We start from the raw sequence: 26,271 nt of genomic DNA, 5'->3' as shown, positions 1-26,271 counted from the left end.
TAGGCGCCAGCGCCCCCCGCGACCCCAAAAGGGAATAAGCGGTAGAAAATGGATGGATGGATGTCCATATCGGTTCCTGAGTTAAATTTTTTAAAGTTTTCTGCTGATGATGTGCCTCGCGATTTTTTCAATGAAAAAAATGTGGCTTGGCTCAAAAAAAGGTTGAAAACAGTGCGCTAGTGTGCCGCGGCACAATGGTTGAAAAAACACTGTCTTGTAACACACAGACGAGTGAGACATGTACTGTAATCGTGTATGAAGTGAAAGTACACTGAGTATGCGCGCTAAAGACGCACCCCCGCCTCCTCTCCTCCACGGAGCTCCACGCTCACAGTCACAGCAGAAGGTGCACACACGCCACTTACTCCACGCCGCAACAATTCGCTCTACCGCAACTTTCATCGCCACCAACTTTACCGATACCGCAAATCGACCAAAGTGTAGTCCGAGGACGACAACTGAGCCGAAGTCGGAATCGTTCGAAGACGGAATTTGGTGTACAGGTGAGTTTTTTTTGTGTGTGTGTGTGTCAATTTATGTCTATCGTGTGTAGCTAATTATACCAGTCAAAGTGACTTTTAATGTGATTTTTCTCATCTTTTTTGAAGTTTGTCAAGCAACATCGATGTTTTTGAATTATGAATGGACAGAACGACGCGTTTGGATCAAAGTGGTCGTCTTTTGTCTATAAATATTACTCGATTGTATGTCTATTTATACATATATATATACATATAAACATATACTAGTATGTATGTTTATATTTGCTAAGAGCTGTGTCATTAAGTGGGGTCTCGTAACTTAACCATCACACACAAAAACACACTTGTCACGGAGAGTGGGCGAGTGATACTGTACATTTTAGCATCCATTCGATACTGCCAATATTAAATATTAATGCATACACTTTTAAAATACCGTATTTCCTTGAATTGCCGGCCGGGCGCTAATTAATTTAAAACCTCTAGTCACTCCTACGCTTACCAAAGGCATGCGGTAAAAGTAAGCATGCCCTAATTATTTTAAAACCTCTTCTCACTCCGCACTTACCAAAGGCATGCAGTAAAAAAAATGAGTGTGATGTAAGCTTGGACCTTAAATCCTACTGAATACTTCTTAATCTTCTTCCCTTTAAGCAATTTCAAATTACCGGTATTGAAATCAGCTTCCTCCATTTTGAAAATAATGACAAGGGAAATGTCACTCGTGACGTCACGAGTTTGACCAGGCGGTAATACTAAGCATGCGCTAACTATTTTGCGAAGCGAGTTTGACCGGCAGTAATTCAAGGCAGGCGCATACTATATGTCCTGCGGCAATTCAAGGAAATATGGTATGTTTTTTTTTTCCCCCAAGGCGGCTGAATAAATTGGTGATTTTTTTCCGTAGATCTTGATTTTAATCAGGATAACTGACAGGACAGATACCTCAAGTGTAAACATAAAAAAGTATATTATCAACCAAATCAAATAAAGTGTCACATCCATCCATTTTCTACTGCTTATTCCCCTTTGGGGTCACTGGTGCCTATCTCAGCTACGATATGGCGAAGGCGGTGTACACCCTGGACAAGTCGCCAAAATGTCACAATATCACCCAAATTATTCCCTTATTGAATATTGCAAAATAAGTCCAACAATAGGCGGTGAGGTGGCGACTTGTCCAGGGTGTACGCAGCCTTCCGCCCAATTGTAGCTGAAATAGGCACCAGCGCCCCCCGCCAACCCAATTAAGGGAATAAGTGGTAGAAAATGGATGGATGGACGGAAGTAAACAAAAGAAAAAAATACTATTGGCTGACATTCAAATTATTATTTCTTATTGTTTCTTGACTGAGTAAGCAATGTAACAAAATTGACTAACTGACACAAATTTAACAACTAACAGAAAACATTGATACCAATCAAAAAATACAATCTCTAATAGTTTGGGGCACACAGCGATACTACCATTGCTATCGATACTATCAATTTAGATTGCTCCGCATTCCACCTACCACTAGTGTTCATTGTTGTGTCTTATAGTACATCTTTTAAGAAGCAATATTTATATAATTAATATGCTTTATAGACTTGCTACGTGAGTCAACTGTGGAGTCTGTAAGAAGAATCTTCATGCAATATCTATTGTATCAGTGTTTTTCAACCACTGTGACGCAGCGTTAGATACAGGCTGGTGTGCCGTGGAAGATTATCTAATTTCACCTCCATCCAGCCATCCATTGTTTTACCGCCTATTCCCTTTGGAGTCGCGGGGGGGTGCTGGTGCCTATCTCAGCTACAATCGGGCGGAAGGCGGGGTACACCCTGGACAAGTCGCCACCACATCGCAGGGCCAACACAGATAGACAGACAACATTCACACACTAGGGCCAATTTAGTGTTGCCAATCAACCTATCCCCAGGTGCATGTCTTTGGAAGTGGGAGGAAGCCGGAGTACCCGGGGGGAACCCACGCATTCACAGAAATATCCCAAGCCCGGGATTGAACCCTGACTACTCAGGACCTTTGTATTGTGAGGCAGACGCACTAACCCCTCTTCCACCGTGAAGCCCCAATTTCACCTATTTGGGTTAAAAATATTTTTTGCAAACCAGTAATTATGGAGTTGTTGTTGTTGAGTGATGGTGTGGTATAGAGCACGGCAGAGTAACCATGTAATATTCTTCCATATCAGTAGGTGGCAGCAGGTAGATAATTCCTATGTAGATGTCAGAAACAGCGGGTGGCAGTGTGCAGGTAAAAAGGTATCTAATGCTTAAACCAAAAATAAACAAAATGTGAGTGCCCCTAAGAAAAGGCATTGAAGCTTAGGGAAGGCTATGCAGAACGAAACTAACACTGAACTGGCTACAAAGTAAAGAAAAACAGAATGCTGGACGACAGCAAAGACTTGCTGTGGAGCAAAGACGGCATCCACAATGTACTTCCAAACATGACATAACAATCAATGTCCCCACAAAGAAGGATAAGAACAACTGAACTATTCTTGATTGCTAAAAACAAAGTAGATGCGGGAAATATCGCTCAAAGACATGAAACTGCTCCAGGAAAGTACAGAAAAAAGAAAAAAAAGCCACCAAAATAGGAGCGCAAGACAAAAACTAAAACACTCCACACAGGAAAACAGAAAAAAACTCAATAAGTCCCGGCGTGAAGTGACAGGAGGTGACAGTACACCTACTTTGAGACAAGAGCTGTACTGATGCATGCTTGCTTATGGTTTAAAGTCATATCCAACAATTGCGACAACTTATTTCTATCAACCGAGTTTCGTGTTTTAATGATTTCTGCTGGTGGTGTGCCTCTGGATTTTTCCCACGCAAAAAATGTGCCTTGGCTCAAAAAAGGTTGAAAAACACTGTATTAGATGTTCATATTACTTGTTTAGGACTATTGATACGGTTTTATTTATTTCATTCATTAATTTGCCGTCCATACCGTCATTATTAACCTAACTCATCTGATTTTGGAAAAAAAAAAAAAATCATTCACACTGATGCAGATTTAAGATTCTGTAATGAAACTAACATCAGTGCTTTGGGGATGTGGGAATGTGGGAGGAAGCCAGGATAAAAAAAAAACAAGCAAGCATCAGGAGCACAGTTTAAAAAAACTGTGCTTTGTGTTCTGAATACAAGTGGGTTCATGAAGATTACGACGTGCTCCTGTGACGGTGCGCTAGATTACACTTTTTACTCTGGCTGCCTGTGCCACACTGACACTAATCCGTCTGAACTCGTTCATGTTCCCTGCCACAGAGGAATATTAGCTTGGGGCCGTTGCAAATTCTAAAAGTCAGTTCTGCTTACTGTTATGCCCACCGCCTGCATTACTTTAAAGCCCCCTTTGTTTGGCGAATGGGTACCAACACTTTCGACCAGGTGATCACCGTATTTTCCGGACCATAGGGCGCACCGGATTATGAGGCACACTGCCACTGCCAATGATTGTTTTTTTTTCATGTGTAAGTGCACATTAAAGGAGTCATAATATTACTTTTTTCTGAATGTAAAACACTTCTTTGTGTTCTACATAACATGTAATGGTGCTTATTTGGTCAAAATGTTGCATAGATTATGTTTTATACAGATCATATTTAAGCCGCTCTCTGACTGTCGCTTCAGGATGCGCCATTTTGTGGGCGGTCTTATTTACGTGGCTCACCTTCGACAGCGTCTTCTCCCCGTCATCTTTGTTGTAACGGTGTAGCGTGCAAGGACGGGAGTAGAAGAAGTGTCAAAAGATGAAGCTAACTGTTTTAATGACATTCAGACTTTACTTCACTCAATAACGGAGCAGCATCTCCTCACCCGTGGCTCACTTGTGCAATAACAACAACTTGTGTAAAAACCGTCCGACCTGAACTGTCTAATAACCAAAGTACCATGGGGGAATAATGTAAACTCACTACACCGGTATGTTTTAGCGCATTCATGGCGAGTTTATTGACGGATATTAGAAATAACTTTACACTACTTTATATTAGAAATGGCAACGGCGGAAGATGAATGTCTCATAACAAGAAGATAGAGATAAAGAAGAAGCTTATCGACTACAGTGTCGGCATGGACTACAAAGGGGGAAGCGCGCAAATTTTCAGGACATATGCAGAACCTAAATACAGATGGTAAGAAAAATAGTTTTTACATAATATTGCGATATAAAACGCCAGATAATCTGTCTTCCCTTTTACACACACTATAATAATACTCGTATGTTGAAGCACAGTACAATCCATCAAGGGGTGCGGCTTCATAGCTTACCAAAGTCTTACTAAAACATTTTGATAGATTTTGGAGCGCCGTGCGTAATGTTCTATATTTTCAATGGAACATATAAGATGTTGGTGTTATTTACTTGAGTCATATTGCAGTTGACACGTATCTCTTGTGTGTGACTGCCATCCTATTGCAGTCCATACGTATCTCTTTTGTTTGACTGGTCATTTCACCATGTACCAAATAAAACCGCTTTGAGGGCGGTACATTGGACGCAGCGGGTTATAAGGCGCACTGATTTTAAGTGCGCCTTACAGTCCGGAAAATACGGTACTCAAGTGGCATTTTGTTTAGGTCATTCATCTCATGTCATTAGGATGGTAAAGATGAGTGATGCGCACTGTGCCACCACATGTAATGATTTGTTCACTTTTACAAGAGCTCGATGCTTGCACTACACCCAGGGTGGGTCATGACAGTAGCAGCTGCTGATGGAAAGAGCAGATTGCCAAATCCTCTCGCAATTTGTGCAGAATTGGATCCCCAGGGGAGGGATGCTGCAAGTGCTCTTGATTCTGTGTGCTGTGGTAGAGTCATGTGGAAAAATGATGCTTCAGTGAAAGTAGAACCATCCGCTTCGTTTATATGACTTTCTGAATCAAACACTCCTCCGTTCCTCACAGTGTGCATGTATTGGCCTTCACAGGTGGTCCTTGTCCTCTCACCCCAGTCTCAAAGATGTTAAAGTGGTTTACTCTCCATGCTGAGTGTGATTTGTTTATGTACTGATTAAAATTACAATGAGACCGAAGAGTCCTGAGCAAGACGCATGCTGCATAATTACTGTCACCCCGCGAGTACAGTGCTTAATGCTTATATCTAAACACACTGCGGTAAGTTAGCGCTGCAGCAAAGATGCCGTGTGGAGGCCCAGAGAGGTGATTTGAACCACACGTATGTTTTAATTCAAAATGTGTTCTTGCCTTTCAAATACTGGTTGTGGACGGAGAAATTCTATTGCTTGACCTATTCTTATGTATTAACTCTGCCGAGACCATCGAACATTCTGAATAGAATAAGGCGCACACAGTTTGTCACCAGTGCAGGGGAGAAAGCACAGCTGCTGTTCCTTGCATGTGTGACAATTCATGATATTGTTGCAATGCTGTTTTTTAGTTCACAAATTAATAAAATATTTTATTTAAAAAAATAAGAAAAACACATTTCATTCACTTTGAGTCGGTAATACTTGAATGTGTGATAATAAAACATACACTTTACCTCAGGAGTGTACAAAATGCAGCCCGTGAGCCTACTTTTTAACACATTCTAAACAAACAACAACAAAAACATACCATAAAAATTAAAACATGATACAGCTGTAATGTTATGGGAAAATTTCTGTGTGGAGTTTGCATGTTCTCCCCGTGAATGCGTGGGTTCCCTCCGGGCACTCCGGCTTCCTCCCACTTCCAAAGACATGCACCTGGGGATAGGTTGATTGGCAACACTAAATTGGCCCTAGTGTGTGAATGTGAATGTGAATGTTGTCTGCCTATCTGTGTTGGCCCTGTGATGAGATGGCGACTTGTCCAGGGTGTACCCCGCCTTCCGCCCGATTGTAGCTAAGATAGGCTCAAACAACCCCCACGACCCCGAAAAAGGGACAAGCGGTAGAAATGGGTGGATGGATTGAAAAAAAAAAAAAATATATATATATATATATATATATTAGGGCTGCGAATCTTTGGGTGTCCCACAATTCGATTCAATATCGATTCTTGGGGTCGCGATACTGTTATATATTGATTTTTTCGATTCAACGCGATTAAAAACGATATTTTTCCCATTCAAAACGATTTTGTATTCATTCAATACATAGGATTTTAGCAGGATCTACCCCAGTCTGCTGACATGCTAGCAGAGTAGTAGATTTTTTTTTATGAAAAGCTTTTATAATTGTAAAGGACAATGTTTTATCAACTGATTGCAAAAATGTAAATTTGTTTTACTATTAAACGAACCAAAAATATGACTTATTTTATCTTTGTGAAAACATTGAACACAGTGTGTTGTCAAGCTTATGAGATGCGATGCAAGTGTAAGTCACTATGACACTATTCTTTATTATTTTTTTTTTTTATAAATGTCCAATGATAATGTCGATGACGGATTTTTAATCATTGCTATGTTGAAATTATAACTAATATTGATACTGTTGTTGATCATATTAATTTTTGTTTCACTACTTTTGGTTTGTTCTGTGTCGTGTTTGTGTCTTCTTTCAATTGCTCTGTTTATTGCAGTTCTGAAGGTTGCTGGGTCAGGTTTGGTTTTGGAATTGGATTGCATTTTTATGGTATTGCTGTGTAGTGGTTTGTTGGATTGATTGAAAAAAAATAAATAAATAAAATCGATTAAAAAAAAAAAAAAAAGAGAATCGATTCTGAATCGCACAACATGAGAATCGCGATTCGTATTTGAATAGATTTTTTTACCACACCCCTAATATTGACACACGCACACGCACACGCACACGCACACGCACACGCACACACACACACACACACACACACACACACAAAGTGGTAGCTCAACTTAAATGAGGCCCTATTATGCAAACCAAACTTTTCTTAAAGGTGCCAAATGTAGTAATGTGGCCAGAAATGGTACTGCAATCACGGTCAAAATTCTATAGTCCCCTCCCACTCTCCATGACTGAGGTTGCCAGATACTCAGTCGAATCCGAATCCTATTCCAAGGAACTTCAAATGGCAATCGACGAGTCCTACAACGTAGTTTTATCTTGTTTATGCTTCTTGCAAGATGGTTTACCAAGTAATTATGACACATTTTACTGATGAAATGTATTTGTAAAATTACGCAGCAATATTTTTGTCGGGAGTCGGGACATATTGTTGGCATTACCCTGCTAAAATATCTAGTTGACAAGCAAATACCATCGAAATAATTATATATAATAATATACAATATATTATATATCGCAAAGGTTTAATTTGATGGTAAGCCAAGGCCAACAGTAAACTTACAGCCACATTTCGTTCTGAACAACTCCATGTTGCATCCAAACTTAAAGTTGGATGGCACCACACACACACTAGGTGTGGTGAAATGTGTCCACACCCTGGAAGGTGAGGGGAGCAGTGGACAGCAGCGGTGGCCGCGCCCGGGAATCATTTTTGGTGATTTAACCCCCAATTCCAACCCTTGATGCTAAGTGCCAAGCAGGGAGGTAACGGGTTCCATTTTTATAGTCTTTGGTATGACTCGGCCGGGGTTTGAACTCACAACCTACCGATCTCCGGGCAGACACTCTTAGAGTGCACTGACTATAACCTGCTACCCAAGAACGTAAAAACAATTCTTCTCAACAAAAGAGGAAAACACAACCTAAGGGAAAATGTAACTTAAAATATCTGTATGCACATACAACACATAAAACATTTAAAATATCAGTATATGCAATTAAATTATGGAATGGATTAAGCAAGGAAGTCAAACAATGAACTAACATGATTCGGTTTAAACAAAACCTGTTCAAACACAGTGTTCACTAAGTACAATGAAGAAGAATCTTGATAAGCATCTTGAACTATATTAAAAATATATATATAGATTGTCCAATTCATCTCATAGGTGAATCATAAATTACTTAACTATTTATTAATGGGAACTAAATTATTGTTCATTTGTGTTTAATAATAATTTACTTACTCAGTGTTTATTCATTATTTGTTCACTGTTGTGTGACAAATAGAGAACAAACAAATGGGTTACAATAAGCTCTGCTTCTTCCTACCCCTGTTCGGCATGCTGTAATGCAGTGTTTTTCAACCACTGTGCCGCAGCACACTAGTGTGCCGTGAGATACAGTCTGGTGTGCCGTGGGAGATTATGTAATTTCACCTATTTGGGTTAAAAATATTTTTTGCAAACCAGTAATTATAGTCTGCAAATGATGTGTTGTTGTTGAGTGTCATGCTGTCTAGAGCTCGGCAGTGACCGTGTAATTCTCATCCATATCAGTAGGTGGCAGCCGGTAGCTAATTGCTTTGTAGATGTCAGGAACAGCGGGAAGCAGCGTGCAGGTAAAAAGGTGTTTAATGCTTAAACCAAAAATAAACAAAATATGAGTGCCCCTTAAGAAAAGGCATTGAAGCTTAAGGGAAGGCTTTGCAGAACGAAACTAAAACTGAACTAGCTACGAAGTAAACAAAAATTGAATGCTGGACGACAGCAAAGACTTACTGTGGAGCAAAGGCGGCGTCAATGTACATCCGAACATGACATGACAATCGACAATGTCCCCACAAAGAAGGATGAATACGACTGAAATATTCTTGATTGCTAAAACTAATTAGATGCGGGAAATATCACTCAAAAGGAAGACATGAAAGTGCTCCAGGAAAATACCAACAAATTAGAAAAAGCCAGCAAAATAGGAGCCAAGACAATAGCTAAAACACTACACACAGGAAAACTCAAAATAAGTCAGGGCGTGATGTGACAGGTGGTGACAGTACACCTACTTTGAGACAAGACCTATATTGCTTGGTTATGGTTTAAAGTCGTATCCAACAATTGCGACAACGACGTTTTACTGTCAACTGAGATTTGATTTTTAATGATTTCTGCTGGTGGTGTGCCTCTGGATTTTTTTCAACGCAAAAAATGTGCCTTGGCTCAAAATAAAGTTGAAAAACACTGCTGTAATGAAACAACTGGAAATATGTGATGTATGACACCAACCAACCAACAAGTGTTTTGATTTAAGAGCTCCGTCAACAGGACACGTTAAGTTTGTAAGTTGAAGTACTACAGTACATTGTTTTGGTTTTGAAGTAATTATCGGAATTCCTGCAGATAAGCGGTATAGACTGTGCAGGCGTGTCTTGGAGAAAAGTGTACCGACGTTAATTGCTTCAAAAAAGCGCCCACACAACAGTGCTGTTGTAACGCCAGCATGATGAATAAGCTAAATACTGGACTGTGAATCAGATTCCATTTATTGTATCTATCATCTTTCAATACTGGTCATTAATGGTGAGTACCTAAACATTTTGCAATTTAAAATGTGTTTAATAATCAATCAATCAATCAATCAGTGTTTACTTATATAGCCCTAAATCACTAGTGTCTCAAAGGGCTGCACAAACCACCATGACATCCTCGGTAGGCCCACATAAGGGCAAGGAAAACTCACACCCAGTGGGACATCGGTGACAATAATGACCCAGTGGGACGTCGGTGACAATGATGACTATGAGAACCTTGGAGAGGAGGAAAGCAATGGATGTCGAGCGGGTCTAACATGATACTGTGAAAGTTCAATCCACAATGGATCCAACACAGTCGCGAGAGTCCAGTCCAAAGCGGATCCAACACAGCAGCGAGAGTCCCGTTCACAGCGGAGCCAGCAGGAAACCATCCCAAGCGGAGGCGGATCAGCATCGCAGAGATGTCCCCAGCCGATACACAGGCAAGCAGTACATGGCCACCGGATCGGACCGGACCCCCTCCACAAGGGAGAGTGGGACATAGAAGAAAAAGAAAAGAAACGGCAGATCAACTGTTCTAAAAAGGGAGTCTATTTAAAGTGTGCGACGGTTTAAACTTGGATTGTGCTTTTATGCGTTCAGCCTGTTAGCTTCCTTCACCGTTTGCGTGAACGACGATGATTGAAGAGAGGTCCGTTAGCTCAAAAATTTGGGGACCACTGCTCTAAATGACAGACAATGATTCCAAAAGATAAGGGAATAATAGTGAATGAATACCGTATTTCCCGGACTATCAGCTGCTACTTTTTTCCCATGCTTAGAACCCTGCGGCTCCTATATTGATTGATGTCTGTAGGAATGTTTTTATGCATAGGTGTCCGTGCTATCGTAATGTAATCAAGCTAGCGTCGTTTCCATTAGCGAATATGCTAACATGTTTATGAGTGTCTGTGATAGAAATATTAACTGGCAATGGCATTTTGTTTTTGTATTGTTTCGTAAATTCACTAAAACGTCACTGTGGAGTTATTAAGTTGGTTTACCTGATTGGAAAGCTAGCTTCCACAGTGACTGTTTTGTTTGATCAGTCAATTTACTGCCATGTAACAGGCAGAGTTTGGAAACAATTAAGGTATGTAAATAAACACTTAAAAAATCTTTCGTATTGGTATATATCTGCGGCTTATTGTCTGGTGCAGCTATTATATGTTAAAGGGTAACATTATCACAATTTCAAAAGGGTTAAAAACAATAAAAATCAGTTCCCCGTGGCTTGTTGTATTTTTTTTCAAAATTTTACCGGTCCCCGAATATCCCTAAAAAAAGCTTTAAAGTGCTTGATTTTCGCTATTTGCGATGCGACTATCCATTTCCCTGTGACGTCACACAGTGCCGCCAATGTAAACAAAAAATGGCAGATACCACAGCAAGATATAGCGACATTAGCTCGGATTCAGACTCGGATATCAGCGGCTTAAGCGATTCAACAGATTACGCATGTATTGAAACGGATGGTTGGAGTATGTAAGTTTTAAAGAAGAAACTGAAGCTATTGAGCAAATAGCTATTGACGCTATTCATAGCCATAGCATGGCCGAATAGCTGCGTTAGCATCGCCAAAAAAATGTGCGGACCAAACGATCAGGACTTTCGCATCTCGTGACACTGGAGCAACTTAAATCCTTCGATTGGTAAGTGTTTTTTCGCATTAAATGTGGGTGGAAGGAAACGTAATATAGTTGCAAATGCATCTGCAGGTTATCCATACATCTCTGTGCCATGTCTGCTTTAGCACCGCCAGTAAATAGCATGTTAGTGTCGATTAGCGTAGCATGTTAGCATTGATTAGCTGGCAGTCACGCCGCAGTTTATTATTCTATAATTTGGTGTGTGTGACTTAAATACCAGTCTGCTTTATAGCCCGAGAAGTACGGAAAATTCGGATTTATACAACTTTGGAACTCTAATGACCCACTAGTACACAAACGTACACCTTCAGTGCTACACCACTAAGATTGAAGAATAGACCATAGTCATTTGCTTTCATGCCACATGCATTGCCAAGTTATCACAGGTAAATGCTGCTAATCACTTAAGACAGTGAGGCTGATTGAGGAAGTAGAACTCATTGGGCTGAAGCATCATTCATTGTAAATGTCCAACAATCCAATAGAGGGGATCTTGTTTGCCCTCAAGTCTCATCTATAGTGGAAGGGTTATTCACAGCATCATGAAGCTTCAAAGAGCCATCCTGCCTATCATCCACAAATAGAATGTTTGAAGTAGAATCCTAAATGGAATGGATTAATATTTCACCTCGACATTGATTCATGCGGAGACTTGTCGGCATGTTCATCTGCGAGCGCACTGCCTATGCAAATGCATGCGAGGGCTACAATGGTCCTGATCTTCTCCCATTGTGCAGTAGAGGTGATGGGTATGTTAGCTTGATCATTGCTGTCATTACCAGCATGACCCCGACTGCCACCTCTGAGCATTCTTCAATCTGAAAAGTGATAATAATAATAGGTTTTGAAGTGAATCTTGTGTTGGCCCTGCGATGAGGTGGCGACTTGTCCAGGGTGTACCCTGCCTTCCGCCCGATTGTAGCTGAGATAGGCACCAGCGCCCCCCGCGATCCCAAAGGGAATAAGCGGTAGAAAATTAATGGATGGATGAAGTGAATCTTAATCTATATCCTTTGAGGAATCATATGGCATTAGATTGCATTGTCTGTAACAACTATGTCTGTATCAGCAAAAAAATATATGGAGATACTGTAGTTATGTGAAGTATAAATACATAATGTAATATGATTTCTTTATGGATTATGGATTTAATATTGCTGGTAGTCTTTGCTCCACTACATGTCATAACGGTACCGACACTGCATGTTCTCCAGTTGAAGGGCAGGGGAAATCTATTTTCATTAAAGTTGCATGACAAGTACTGTTGTATGACGACAATCGATGAAAGTTTATCATGCTCCAGTGTGCCCGAGTTTGGCCAGTGGATCAGAACATAATGAATCACCGGTGTCATCTCTGATATATGGACTTGAAACTGTGTGATGACACCGTATGTGGAAGCAGATTGGAGCTGTTAAGCGTTTATGCTGTGTACCGTATTTTCCGGACCATAGGGAGCACCGGATTATAAGGCGCACTGCTGATGAGCGGGTCTAGTCAGGTCTATTTACATACAAAAGGCGCTCCTAGGGTGCATTAAAGGGGTCATATGGGGGACGGCGTGGAGCAGTTGGGAGAGTGGCCGTGCCAGCAACCTGAGGATTCTTGGTTCGATCCCCACCTGCTACCAACCTCTTCACGTCCGTTGTGTCCATGAGCAAGACACTTCACCCTTGCTCCGGATGGGTCGTGGTTAAGGCCGTGCATGGCAGCTCCTGCCATCAGTGTGTGAATGTGTGTGTGAATGGGTGAATGTGGAAATAGTGTCAAAGTGCTTTGAGTATCTTGAAGGTAGAAAAGCGCTATACAAGTATAATCCCTTTACATATACTGTATATATTTTTTTTCTACATTGAAAACACCTAATTGTGGTCTACATAACATGTAATGGTGGTTATTTGGTCAAAATGTTGCATGGATTAGGTTTTACAGATCATATACATGCTGCTTTCTGAGAGTCGCTTCAGGATGCGCTGTTTTGTTGGTGGTCTTATTTACGTGGCTCACCAATAGCGTTTTTTCTTTATCATCTTTGTTGTAGCGGTGTAGTGTGCAAGGACGGGAGTGGAAGAAGTGTCAAAAGATGAAGCTAACTGTTTTAACGACATTCAGACTTTACTTCAATCAATAACAGAGCAGCATCTCCTCATCTGTGGCTCACTGGTGCAATAACGCTCTAATAATAAAGTTCCTTGGGTGAATAATGTAAACTCACTACACCTGTATTTTTTAGCACTTTCATGGCGAGTTTACTGACAGATACCATATATGTTAGAACTTTACACGACTTTAACTAGTAATGGCAAAAGCGGAGGGTGAATGTCCCATAACAAGAAGAGAGAGAAAAAGAAGATTATCGACAACGTGGTCGGCATAAACTACAAAGGCGGACGAGCACAATTTTTCAGGATTTATGCAGATCTTAAATTCAGATCAGCAGGTACCACAAGGAAGAAAAGTTACTTTTGCATAATATTGCAAAACAAAACACCAGATAATATGTCTCACTTTATACACACACACACACACCACAATAATACTTGTATGTTGAAGCACAGTACAATCCATCAAGCGGTGCTGGTTCATAGCTTAGCAAAGTCGTACTAAAACATTTTGATAGATTTTTGAGCACCGTGAGTAATGTTCTATATTTTCAATGGAACATATACAATTTTGGTGTGGTTTACTTGAGTCATATTGCAGTCCACACATACTTGATGTGTGACTGCCATCTACTGGCCACACTTATCATTACACCATATACTAAATAAAATAGCTCTGTGCACACTAAATCCAAAAAAGTATGCAACACTCCATACGTTAGTAGCCAAAGGAAAAGCCATGTAGACATAATATTAATTATTAAATGTGATACATTTGTAATATTAAACAATAATACAACATCATAAAAATAAAATATAATAATTAAAGATAAATAATTGATTTATAATCAAATCAAAGCCCCTGAATCGTAGTCGAATCGTGAAGTACCCAAAGATTCCCACCTGTAGCTATGAAGATGTTTGAGTTGCTACGAGGGATGTCAGGGTATGATCATTTCATATCAGGGTTATTGCGACCAAAATCATTACGGTTATCGTTGTTGCTTTATTGTTGAATATGCTCAAAAAGTACCATAAACACACTGAAATCTTTAGATGTTATTAAATAACTAAAATAGATGACCCACTGTTAGAAGGCCACTATTTTGCATGTTTATTTCTTTATGAAACAATCACAGTAGGTGAGTTGATTAAAAAAATTAAGGAATGTAAAAACATCAGTTTTTTTATGAATAAATATGATTCAAGTTCTACATTACTGCCAAGTCATTCATATTTAATTGTATTTTTAATGTAAAAAACATCAATAGCAAGAAAAAACTAAACATATAAAGTGTGTGTAATTGTGATTAATGATTAAAAGTTAGCATTATGAAATGTCATAAAACATTGAGTGGTAATAACTTATTTGAAATTAACCTTACTGTCACTTTAGCACTTGGCTGCCATTTGTAATTCTAGAGTCCCTATTTACTTCCATGTTTTTGCTTTCAAAATGAAAATAAGCGGGTCTTATATTATGTAGTTTAATTAAAGGCTGTATGTAAGTATCAGCTTAGATTAAGTATGGCATTTAATTATTTTATTGGTCAGTAAATAAAGGATGAAGAAGGATTACACATTATGAGAGGAAAAATGATAAAAACAAACATGAGACATGAGGGAGAAAATATGTGCCCTACATTCATGCAGCATATAACATTTTACCCTCCTTCTGCATTTCTCTGCATTGAGCAGGAACAGTACAGTACTGCTATGCCAGACTAAAGGACTTTGTAACCAAGGCAACCAACAACAGGCGCATAGAATGGTCCGATTAAGTAGTCAAGTGTGAAGAAAAAGCGATTCTGATTTTACACAAAGCTAAATAGCCAATATGTTTAGCATAAATACGATGAAAATAAATACTGATGCTAAGTATTCCACCAGATTTGGGCAAGCGAGCATAAAAGGGAAGGTTTTAGTCCAGAAGCGCGAAGGTACAGTACTTTGACAGTAGACAAGGATGTAAGATGAGCAAAGGAAAGATGGTGGAGGTGGATGCTCCATTAGCGACAATAATTCACACCACAGTCATTCATCTCATCACCTCCCACCATGCTGACCTCCTGTCACATGTTCCCGTGTAGCTGGCTTGACGCCATTCCTCCCCGCTTGTTCGCTCGGCGTGTTATGTGCTCTCCTCGCTGAAGCGCCACCACGCAGCGGATTACAACAAAAACAGATTAACTGTATCACTGCCTCCACCAGCGACCCAAGAAACGTATATTTAGCTGCAGACTGCTACTACTGACTGGAGAAAGGCCTCTGAGATTACATTTCTTCATTCGCGTGGGAGGAAAAAGAAGCTGGAGTCCAGCTTTGGGATGGATAGAAGATTTTTTTTTTTTTGTAGTGTGCAGAGTCTGCTCTTCTAGCCCCATTAGCTTATATGACAGAGGCCAAGCACGCATCAGAGAACCAACCCCATGGGCTTTTAGTGTTACGGCACCAATTTTCCCAGCACACATTGTGCCGTAGCCACTTGTTTGCCTTCGATGAGTCAGTCAGTTAAAGTTGGCTCCATTGTGCCTGAACAATTGCATTTAACTTGGGCCAATGCTGTCACACGGATGTAATTAGAACACAACACGTTGCATACACAGCGGGAGTGAACAGCATGTTAATGTGCTGCCAAAAATATGTACAAAACAATAATACAATTTCCTGTAATTGACTTTTTTTGGAACAGAGTATCGTACGGCCAAATATTGTGCGTGACAAACTATTCCGTCATCTAATGTTATCTTTTACACGATACCGCAGACACAGTGATTGGATGCGAAGGAATTCTTTAGGCCAAGTGGACTCAGCGTGCATTGTTGAAGCAGAAAGACTTAGTGGCAGTTTTTTCCAGACTGTAAGGCGCAATTAAAATCTTTTTTTTCCTCCCCTCAAAACCCGACAGTGCGCCTTATAACCCGGTGCGCCTAATGTAAGGAATCATTTTGGTTGAGCATATCTCCCTCGAAGCTATTTTATTTGGTACATGGTGAAATAAGTGTGACCAGTAGATGGCAGTCAAACATAAGCGACACGTGTAGGCTGCACTATGATGGGTCTCAAGTAAACAACACCAACATTGTAAATGTTCCTTTGAAAATATAGAACATTACACACGGCAACTCAAAATCTACCAAAATGTTTTAATTCGACTTTGGTGAGATATGAAGCTGCACCGCTTGATGGATTGTACTGTGCTTCAACATATGGTGTGTTTATAAGGTAAGACAGATTATCTGGCGTTTTGTTTCGCAATAATATGCAAAAGCAACTTTTCTTACCTTCTGGTACCTGCTGATCTGTATTTGAGATCTGCGTAAATCCTGAAAAATTACGCTCGTCTGCGCCATTGCCGTAATTGATAATTATCTTATCTTCTTGTTATGGGACATTCATCCAACGCTATTGCCATTTCTAATAAAAAGTAGTGTAAAGTTCTTACTTTTTTCTTTCCTTAAACCCGCCATGAAAGCGCTAAAACATACCTGCGTAGTGAGTTAACATTATTCACCCAAGGAGCTTTAGTTATTAGAGTTGCGTCGGACGTTTTTTCACATTACCGGTGTTGTTTCCGGATGAGGGGATGCTGCTCTGTTATTGATTTGAGTAAAGAGTGAATGTCAATAAAACATTTAGCTCCATCTTTTGACACTTCTATCACTCCCATCCTTGCACGCTAGACCGCTACAAGAAAGATGACAGGAAGAAGACGCGGTATAGCTCGGTTGGTAGAGTGGCCGTGCCAGCAACTTGAGGGTTGCAGGTTCGATTCCCACTTCCGCCATCCTAGTCACTGCCGTTGTGTCCTTGGGCAAGACACTTTACCCACCTGCTCCCAGTGCCACCCACACTGGTTTAAATGTAACTTAGATATTGGGTTTCACTATGTAAAGCGCTTTGAGTCACTAGAGAAAAGCGCTATATAAATATAATTCACTTCACTTCACTACCAAAGGTGAGCCACGTAAATAAGACCACTCACAAAATGGCGCATCCTGAAGCGACTGTCAGAAAGCGGCTTGAAGATGATCTGTAAAACATCCTCTATGCAGCATTTTGACCAAAGAACCATCATTACATGTTATGTAGACCACAAGGAAGTAGGGTTGCAAAATTCCGGGAATATTCAAAGTTGGAAATGTTCCATGGGAATTAACGGGAATATATGGGAATCAACGAGAATTAATTACCAATTAATGGGAATAAACATTGAAAGCAACATGCTAGATCTTGCAGCAAGATTATTAGCTAAAACAACCTGATTTAATGCAAATTCAGTAGAATTGTAACCCTGCATTTTGCATTCCTCCAAGGTTCAGAGTTGATATGGAGAGTTTTACAATCCTCTATATCAGGCCTGGGCAATTATTTTGACTCGGGAGGCCAAATTTAGAGAAAAATGTGTCTGGGGCCTGGTATATCCATCTATCCATCTATCTATCTACCTATCTATCTATCTGTTGTACAGTATGTGTACTTGTGTCCTATTTTTTGGAACACTACTACAAAACTTCACAATAATGTATGATTAAAAGCTAAAACCGTTATGAAATACCGCCTTAAAAAACATTATTTTTTTACTGAATGAGACACCCAGAATGTACATGAAAATAAATTAATGAATATGGGGCTTACAATATTAACTATGAAAGATAAAACACTGAATATTGACAACACCTCCTTTTGAATAAACATATTTTACGATCAAGCAAAATGCAACAAACAGCGAAATATGGTAAAAAAAAAAAAAAAAACAACAACAAAAAACCACCTACAATCTGACATATCACTAAGCTTTAGAACTTTGTTGTAAAAATCACTTCCTGCGTCTGTCCCTGACAACCGCATTTCAGGCAGGCCGCTCTGGAAAAACTCTGTGGAAACGCATCCCACCCACACTGCTTGGTGCCTCATCTGAGTTGCTGTGATGTAGATTACCATAGTAACTAGTATATCATGCAAAAGCGCGGATTCCAACCATTAAAATACTTTGTATATAGTTCAAGACTTACGGTAATTTGAAAACATCACCACACATCATAATGGCAGCTACTGTTTCCATTTTAAATATCGAAAAAAAAATATCCGTGATTGTCCGATGGGGCAGATTGGAACGCTTCACGGGCTCGGGCCTTAATTTGCCCGGGTCTGCTCGAAGTGATGTTTTCTTTGTAAAATCGAGCATCTTTATATCTTTATCGGTTATTGGAAACTGTCACTGTGTTTAAAAAGTAGCTGAGAATGAGCTGCTTCGACTTAAAATACAAGCAGCTGCCACTGATGTGCATGGAATTGTGCCGCGTCCTGGCGTACGTTTTCCACTCACGGCCAAAAAAGGGAGGCTTAATTCGATTTAGTGCGCTCACACTAGTCAAACGTACCACGCCTTTGGTGTTAAGTGGACCAAGGCAAGGTACGATTGGTTTCGTGTAAGTGCGCCCTAATTGTTTGGCAGGAAATAACACAGATTACGGTATCATTGGGAGTGAGAAACAAACGTTTGTACCTCGTGCGGAAAAGGTTCCGTCCTGAGGAAATTCATCCATACATTTTCTATACCGCTTCTCCTGTTTAGGGTCGGGACAGGTGATGGAGCCTATCCCAAATTCATTTTTGTGTTTGTGTGTATAACAAGAAATGTGGCCAGCATGGTTAGTCAGTCAGTTTTGTGATTCCCCATGGACTATCGGGAACATATGCAGGACCGCTTCCCACCCCTTATCGAGTCAGTTCTCACAATAGGGCAAGGCCCATGCGCTGAGGAGAGGAAGACTGCGGCAGGCCAAGTTCTTTATCATTGAGGAATATACTGGTGCTACCATGGTGACAAGGCTGTTATCTGCCATCAATTTTACACTCAAGCTTTTAAGTTCATCTGGTGTTTTGTGACTTGAATGGTTAAAAATCCATTAGCCAGGTCAGCGACATCTGTTGACCCGCGCACAAACAGACAAACACAGCTGTTCCACACTGCTGCAATTTGTAAAACAGCCATGAATTCAATACAAGCTGGCCACTCATGAAGAATCCATCCTAATTTTCATGAACATTCGGTCAAGAAAGATTATGTTTCATTTTGCTGGATATTTTCCCCACAGTGAGGCTAAGAATTGTTGACTATAAACTTGTAATATTTCTTCTGACAAAAGAAGAAATGCGTTGTACATTGGGGTGACAGTACACCATAATAACAACAATTTTTTAAGGTAACTGTGATTGGTTTTCAATATATCCGGCAAATAAAATACACACTTTGAGGTTTGAGTATTAAAAAAAAGAAACATAAAAACTACAAACTGCTTGCAAGTAAACCATTTTTTTTTATTGACTGAAGCGAAACGTTATTACTTTCAGTTTGTAGCGCCATTGTCGTTCTCAACGGAACAATTAGTGGTGTTCTGAGAATGCGAAAATATCACCCATTTCAAAAATAATTCTGTTCATGAATACATTTCCTTCGGGACAGGCGCATACATGTCTTTGTGAGAGTAATAAAAGCCAGTCAACTTCAAGTAAAGTGCTGGCGAACCTTTGTTTTGTTTAAGATACCGGTATATACTGCATATTGACATTAGGACTAACAATACCGGAATAACCGTTTTGGTCTATATCGCCCAGCTCTACGTTCGACAGATGGAAACTACTTAGCCTTGCAGACATTCGAGAAGCCACCCTTTCATGGGCCAAATAAAACGACTTGACGGGCCAAAATTTATCCGTGGGTCTCACTTTGGCCACGGCTGGGGCAAGCGGTAGAAAATGACACACCCTTGACATCTAATGTAATCTCCAAAGTACATTATCTCTCATCCTAAATCAGAATTCAGTTCCCTTGTTTTTATGTTAAGGCTGCTGCACAATGGATGTGAAGAATTTAAGGGGTCTGAGTACTTTCTGAAACCACTATATATATATTGGTATACATGTATATACCATAACTTGTTTTTGTACTTACCAAGCACAAATGTTTATACATTCTGCTATAAGGTATTAAGCTTATACATCCATGTACTATAATACTGCATTTTCATGATTAAACAAAGATGAGGCATGAAGGGAAAATAAAACCAAAACTAAAACACTTAAGTTACTCTGTATATTTGTGTATTAAAACACATCTGGAAATGTAATATTAAATAGTTTTATCTTTATAAATGTATTCCCCAATAAGGCAGCAGCTGTCCGTTTTTAATAGCTACACCAAATGCTTATTAAAAGCAACATAATATAAATCAAATAGTTTTTCAAATTGATTTAATCGATACATCGTTACAGCCCTACTCACCATAAGCTATGTGATGATCTCCTCCTAATGGCCATCAATGGATATTTCTTGATGTATTGATCAGTTACATTTTCTAGAGGTTCCTTGGATCTCACATGGACAATGACGACTCAGCAGTACGCTAACATGCCTTGGCCATGAATCCTCCCCCCTGCTGTTCATTTTTATTTGCTCCCTCAGAACAAAAGGGAATTTAAATGAACATGCATAAAGTTTTAGAATACGACTTGGAGGGGGGATGTGCCAAATTCCACACTTATTAGCTTTTGATTGTGTGAGCCTTAATGCATAATTTAATTATCTCACTGCTTAGTGGGGTGGTCACTACTTTGCAACAACACACAGTATCCAACAAAGAACACCAATTTTTTTCCGAATAGGGGGACATAAAAGTGATTTTTTTGTTAACAGGATCTAGGCTTCGGTTATTGCATTTGTTGGGTAAGATTAAAGTCTGATTTATTGTTATATGAGGCAGTGGTGTTGTTAAAGCACACGTTTCAGCAATGTAGGGAAACTTGCCAAAGCGTTTCTATCACATTTTGTGTCATTGGTCACACCACTGGTTTTGGATAATGTTAACTGAATCAAAAGACATCACAGCAGAGGTGTTGGTTTTGAATGTCTGTGGAGATGAATCAGAAAGAACACCTGGAGAAACAGGTTGTATGAGGAGGTGGTCCGTTCCAAGGATGACAGCTGAGGGATTTGTCCAACCAGTTGTGCAACTGAACTGTAAACTGAAGAATACTATATCTTACTGATTCCGCATTTCTTGTGATAATGTTGTACTTTGATTATGACGGCTAATTGATTCCCGGTCTGACAGTAGTAAACACATTTCTGAAAAGTAGGATTATTAGCAATAAATTAAATATTTTAAAGAGTCTAAAGAAACTCTTGACTATGTTAGCCCTTTGGGACATCTGTGATTAAGGGCCATATAAGTAAATTGTGATCGATTGACATTGAGTGTTCTAAAAAAATGTTTATACATAATTAGAGCCATTTAAACAAAATGTAACACCCATAAAGTCACTTTTACACTCATTTCAATAATATTAATCCAATATAGTAAGTAGCCTTGACTGTTTTCTACTGTAGATTAAAGTACTCACCGGTAGCCTAGAGCAGTGATCCCCAACCTTTTTGTAGCTGCGGACCGGTCAGCGCTTGATAATTTGTCCCGCGGCCCGGCGGGGGGGGGGGGGATTATTATTTTTTTTTTTTCCTTTGTTATGAAAAAGGAAGGTTTTTGTCACGAAAAAGGGAGTTTTTTTTTGTGTTGGTGCACTAATTGTAAGTGTATCTTGTGTTTTTTATGTTGTTTTAATTAAAAAAAAAACAAAAAAAAAAAGAAAAATTCTTCTGCGGCCCTGTACCAATCGAGCCAGTGGTTGGGGACCAATGGCCTAGAGGATCCAGCAAGCATTATTACTATGGCGGCTGCCCGGGCACATAGTGGGAATACTTTGTCACATCCTGGGTAATTACTCCAAGTTACAAGTTACCACTTGAACAAGTTCTGCCAAAAGTTGGTCAACTCGACAGTCAGAGCCATGGCAATCTGCCGTGTTGTTAGCATTGCGTATCCCACATTGTCATTCGACATATTTCGCACCAAAGCCTCACCAATGTCAGGTGGAGCTGATGATGTCGAAACTGAAGTGCATCAACAGGGTTCAACTCTGCTTAGCATTAACGAGTCCCATCGAGTCACAGTATCTCACTACCCGTCTTTTGACAATGCTAACTCCTAAAGTAGTGATCTGTTATTGATGAGGCAGGAGTTGAAGATGAAGTGCATCAAAAGGTCGAGCTGCCAAAAGTTTGTTAACTTGATTGTCACTGTGAAGATTGTGCAAAGCTTGTTGTTGTTAGCAGTGTTCACAACTTAACCCGGAAACGGACATCTTGCTAGGTGAATATCTTTACCAGTTGTCACAACATAATACAAAATGAGCCAAGTAATGCACTGTAACACATATAAGACATAAATATATAGAAAGCTGCAATATTTGAAGAGAGATATGTTATTTTCGTTACTTTTAAATAGGTTATTCTCTTCTCTGGCCCTGCCAAGTTTTGGTTTTTGACATTGAACTTTGGTTGCTTTTGTTTTAAGCATCTAATTTATCCTCGCATGTGTACTCTTGGCTGCCCCAAAAATTTTAGTTTTTAGTCCAAAAAATGAAATGCATCAATTAAAGAACTGTACTAGACGCCAGACAATCCCAAGCAGATGTGTACTGCAGATGGGTACATTAAACTCCAAGGGCTTTTATGTGCAGTTAAGTTCTTTGTGCTTGGTAAAAGTAGAGTGTAGTTAAAAAAGAAGAAGAGCTATGCGGATATAGTAGGAATAACTTGTTATGCATTTAAATTTTGCAAAGTAAGGTAATCACAAATGGCTTTCGAATTTAGGAACGTTTTTTAGTTTTTTTGCTTATAGTTTCTGGGTGTCCTCATGTCAATCATACAATACCTTGCCAGCACTTTAAAAATTCCTCATCACAATGAAGATGAGGTTGTTAGTGACACTATGTAAAACATCTATGATTAATTCATGATCCTAATCTAAGCAAACATTATGCATGTAGTATGTAAATCATGTGCTGTGGTGCAATAGTTATGCATTGTCATGCATGCCCAGTGCAGTGATACCTGTGTAAATACCCTTACCTCCACACTACACAGTTTCGCAATATTACAGCCATAACCGAATTGCACTTAATTTTAAGTGACAATTGCTATGCTAATTGTGGACCTTGGCAATGCACTTGATAATCACGAGCAAGCAAATGTGGAATAACTATGACTGTGCTACCTTCGGGCTGTGCTGTCAGGAACCCTAGCGTGAAAGCTTATGATGTGAGGATTATGTATCGTCCAAGCAACAATTTAACACAATACATAAATGAGTATAAGTTCAGTTGTTTTACGTCTGAATTAATACGGTTGTAAAAAGAACTTCAGATCAGGGAGAGTCAAAGGTGGATGTAACATGCTGGATATGTAATCTCTTGTGCTTTAGGGTATATCAGTCAAGTAAAAGTGGACGCTTGTGCATTGAACAGCCTCCTCCTGGCTGTGACTATATTAAAAGAGACTATCATACAGAGTCAAATGCTCGGTCACACGGCACAATTATTTTGTGCACATAGGAAGGATAAGTTGTGAAATAGTACACTGGTCCCTTGGTATGTGTAATTTGTTTTTTAAAAAAAAAACAGGATCGTATGAAAACTGAAGAAATTGTGTAAATCCAATTAATCCATTCAAGATACGAAAAAATATTAACAAAAATGTTTTTCTTTCATAAAGAATTATAGTTTTACATCCGGAAAAAAATATAATATGGATACATTTGGGCTGTTAAAGTTAACACGATAAAAACGCAAAACTTTTTTTTAAACACCCATTTAAAGCGCATGTGTCCTGACTTCTTTTTGACCATTCCGTAGCGATGGTGCTTTCACTATTTACAGATGAGCCACAAATAGGAAAATAGCGATCAGAAATGGACAAAGAAAAGGTTGAATTATGTAAAACACGAGATCCTAAACCATGACAAGTTGTTCTCACAAAAACATTTGTTTTTAATCCACAATCGCTGTGAGTAAACAATTTGAAACATAAGCTTGCATTCACAGAGATTGGTCGAACTTCACTTCCAAGTTTAGATAAGTTTTATGCATTAATAACATAAAATGTAAATTGTAACTGTAATTGTTTTACTAAGATGAAATAAAAGCTCAAAAGCAAAAAAAGACAATCGGCAGGAAGTTGAGAGTCACTTTTCTATTGGAGACTTTCATGCTGTCAAGACACCTTCTCAAACCAATCATACACTTCTGGCTTCACAATAATAGCACTAAGCACAACATCCGGTCTAACTACATAACAAAATGAAAAAATGTCTTGCTTTACGATCATGCTTTGACCGATGTTACCTAAATCACGGTATCTGCAGGTTTCAACAAGTCAAATTTAAGACTTTTTAGGACCATAATGAATATAATTTAAGACAGTGTTTCCATATATTTACGAAAAGGTACAAATGCAAAAGAAATTAATAAATAAATAAAAATGGTTAAACCAACTAAAATACACCAAAAGCTTCTCGGTTGTGAACTAATTGGAAAAAAATAGAAAATATCACAACGGCCATTTGTTTCAGATTTGCCACCATAGAACTGATTTCTTGAAAAAGTGAAGTGTTTTTAATATCAAGTGTTTTCATTTAACAACCAGAATGTCAGCAATGTAAAAAAAAGGAAAGCAAAATGATATATCGTCTGTGAAAGGGACTGTTAACAACTCTGCTAAAGTTAAATGGTTAACTTTTTCAGTGCTGTAGCGGCTGTCAAACAGACAATAAAACATCTACAGTATTACTACTGTATCTGCACAATGTTGTGAAAAACAGAGTGCAGACAGTGATTATCTAAAAAGAAAGAAGGCGATTATGGCTTGCAAGCCTCAAACAGAATTTGGATTTGAATAATGTGGATAACAGTTTAAATTTGCTCAGGTCATTTTGTATCTGGTATAAATATATACTGTATATATATATACACTGTTTTTGAAAACATCTGGCTAATAAACATGGAAAATATTCCTTGTTTTGCTCACCAACTATAAACAATAAACAGAAAACCTTAAAAGTGTTTAATGTCAGTTGCTGTACAATCTTGGAGAAAAGATTAGGCATGAGGAGCTGAACAAATATTGGAAATTTTATTGGAATATTTATTGGAATAAATAATAGAAATAATATACAAGAATGATGTGTTTATAGTTTAACTGCTGTAAATACACTACTACCACAGATAAATTAGTGTGTGCTTACTTTTTGATTGATTAAAACTTTTATTAGTAGATTGCACAGTACAGTACATATTCCGTACAATTGACCACAAATGGTAACATCCGGATAAGTTTTTCAACTTGTTTAAGTCGGGGTCCAGGTTAATCAATTCAAGGTACTGTATGTGATTGTATGATTTCACTATTAATAATGTCATTTTGATCTCCTTTGACAATTGGCGCTTCTATACTCCAAAAAAAAACAGTCCTTTAGCGGGTAAAGTTGATCTTTTGCATTTGTGCAAGTGTTTGTGGCGTTTAAGCATCTTTTGACACGGACTTATCCCGGATTTTGACTTCATCATTACATTTACTTTCACTGCAATGTTTACAAACACTTCCTTCCTCGATGGCTCTTCATCCGGGTCCTGCCTTGCATTTTTTTTATTGAGAAGTTTAAAAAAGCATAATGATTTAAAAACATTTTACTATATGTTTGTTTGAGGTACACTTTATTGATGAATAATTATATCTGTGATTAATCCCAATTAATATTGAGTTAACTATGAACAAAGTGCTATTAGTCGTGACTAAATATTGTAAACATTAGACAGCCCCTGTTATGAATACAAATACACATATACA

At 39.0% G+C, this 26,271-nt stretch overlaps 1 protein-coding gene across 1 annotated transcript in view; it reads left to right on the top strand.

Moving 5' to 3' along the window:
- The first annotated feature begins 318 nt into the window (after positions 1–318).
- LOC133535206 (caM kinase-like vesicle-associated protein) overlaps positions 319–26,271 on the top strand; it is a 67,249-nt gene continuing 41,296 nt past the window's right edge. Inside the window, exon 1 of the mRNA XM_061874805.1 lies at positions 319–503. The gene's annotated coding sequence lies outside the window, so the exon portion shown is untranslated. The remainder of the gene's footprint in view (positions 504–26,271) is intronic.

The sequence above is a fragment of the Nerophis ophidion genome, linkage group LG16 (assembly GCF_033978795.1).
Source record: "Nerophis ophidion isolate RoL-2023_Sa linkage group LG16, RoL_Noph_v1.0, whole genome shotgun sequence".
Taxonomy (NCBI): domain Eukaryota; kingdom Metazoa; phylum Chordata; class Actinopteri; order Syngnathiformes; family Syngnathidae; genus Nerophis; species Nerophis ophidion.
This window is presented reverse-complemented; position numbering and strand designations above follow the sequence as displayed.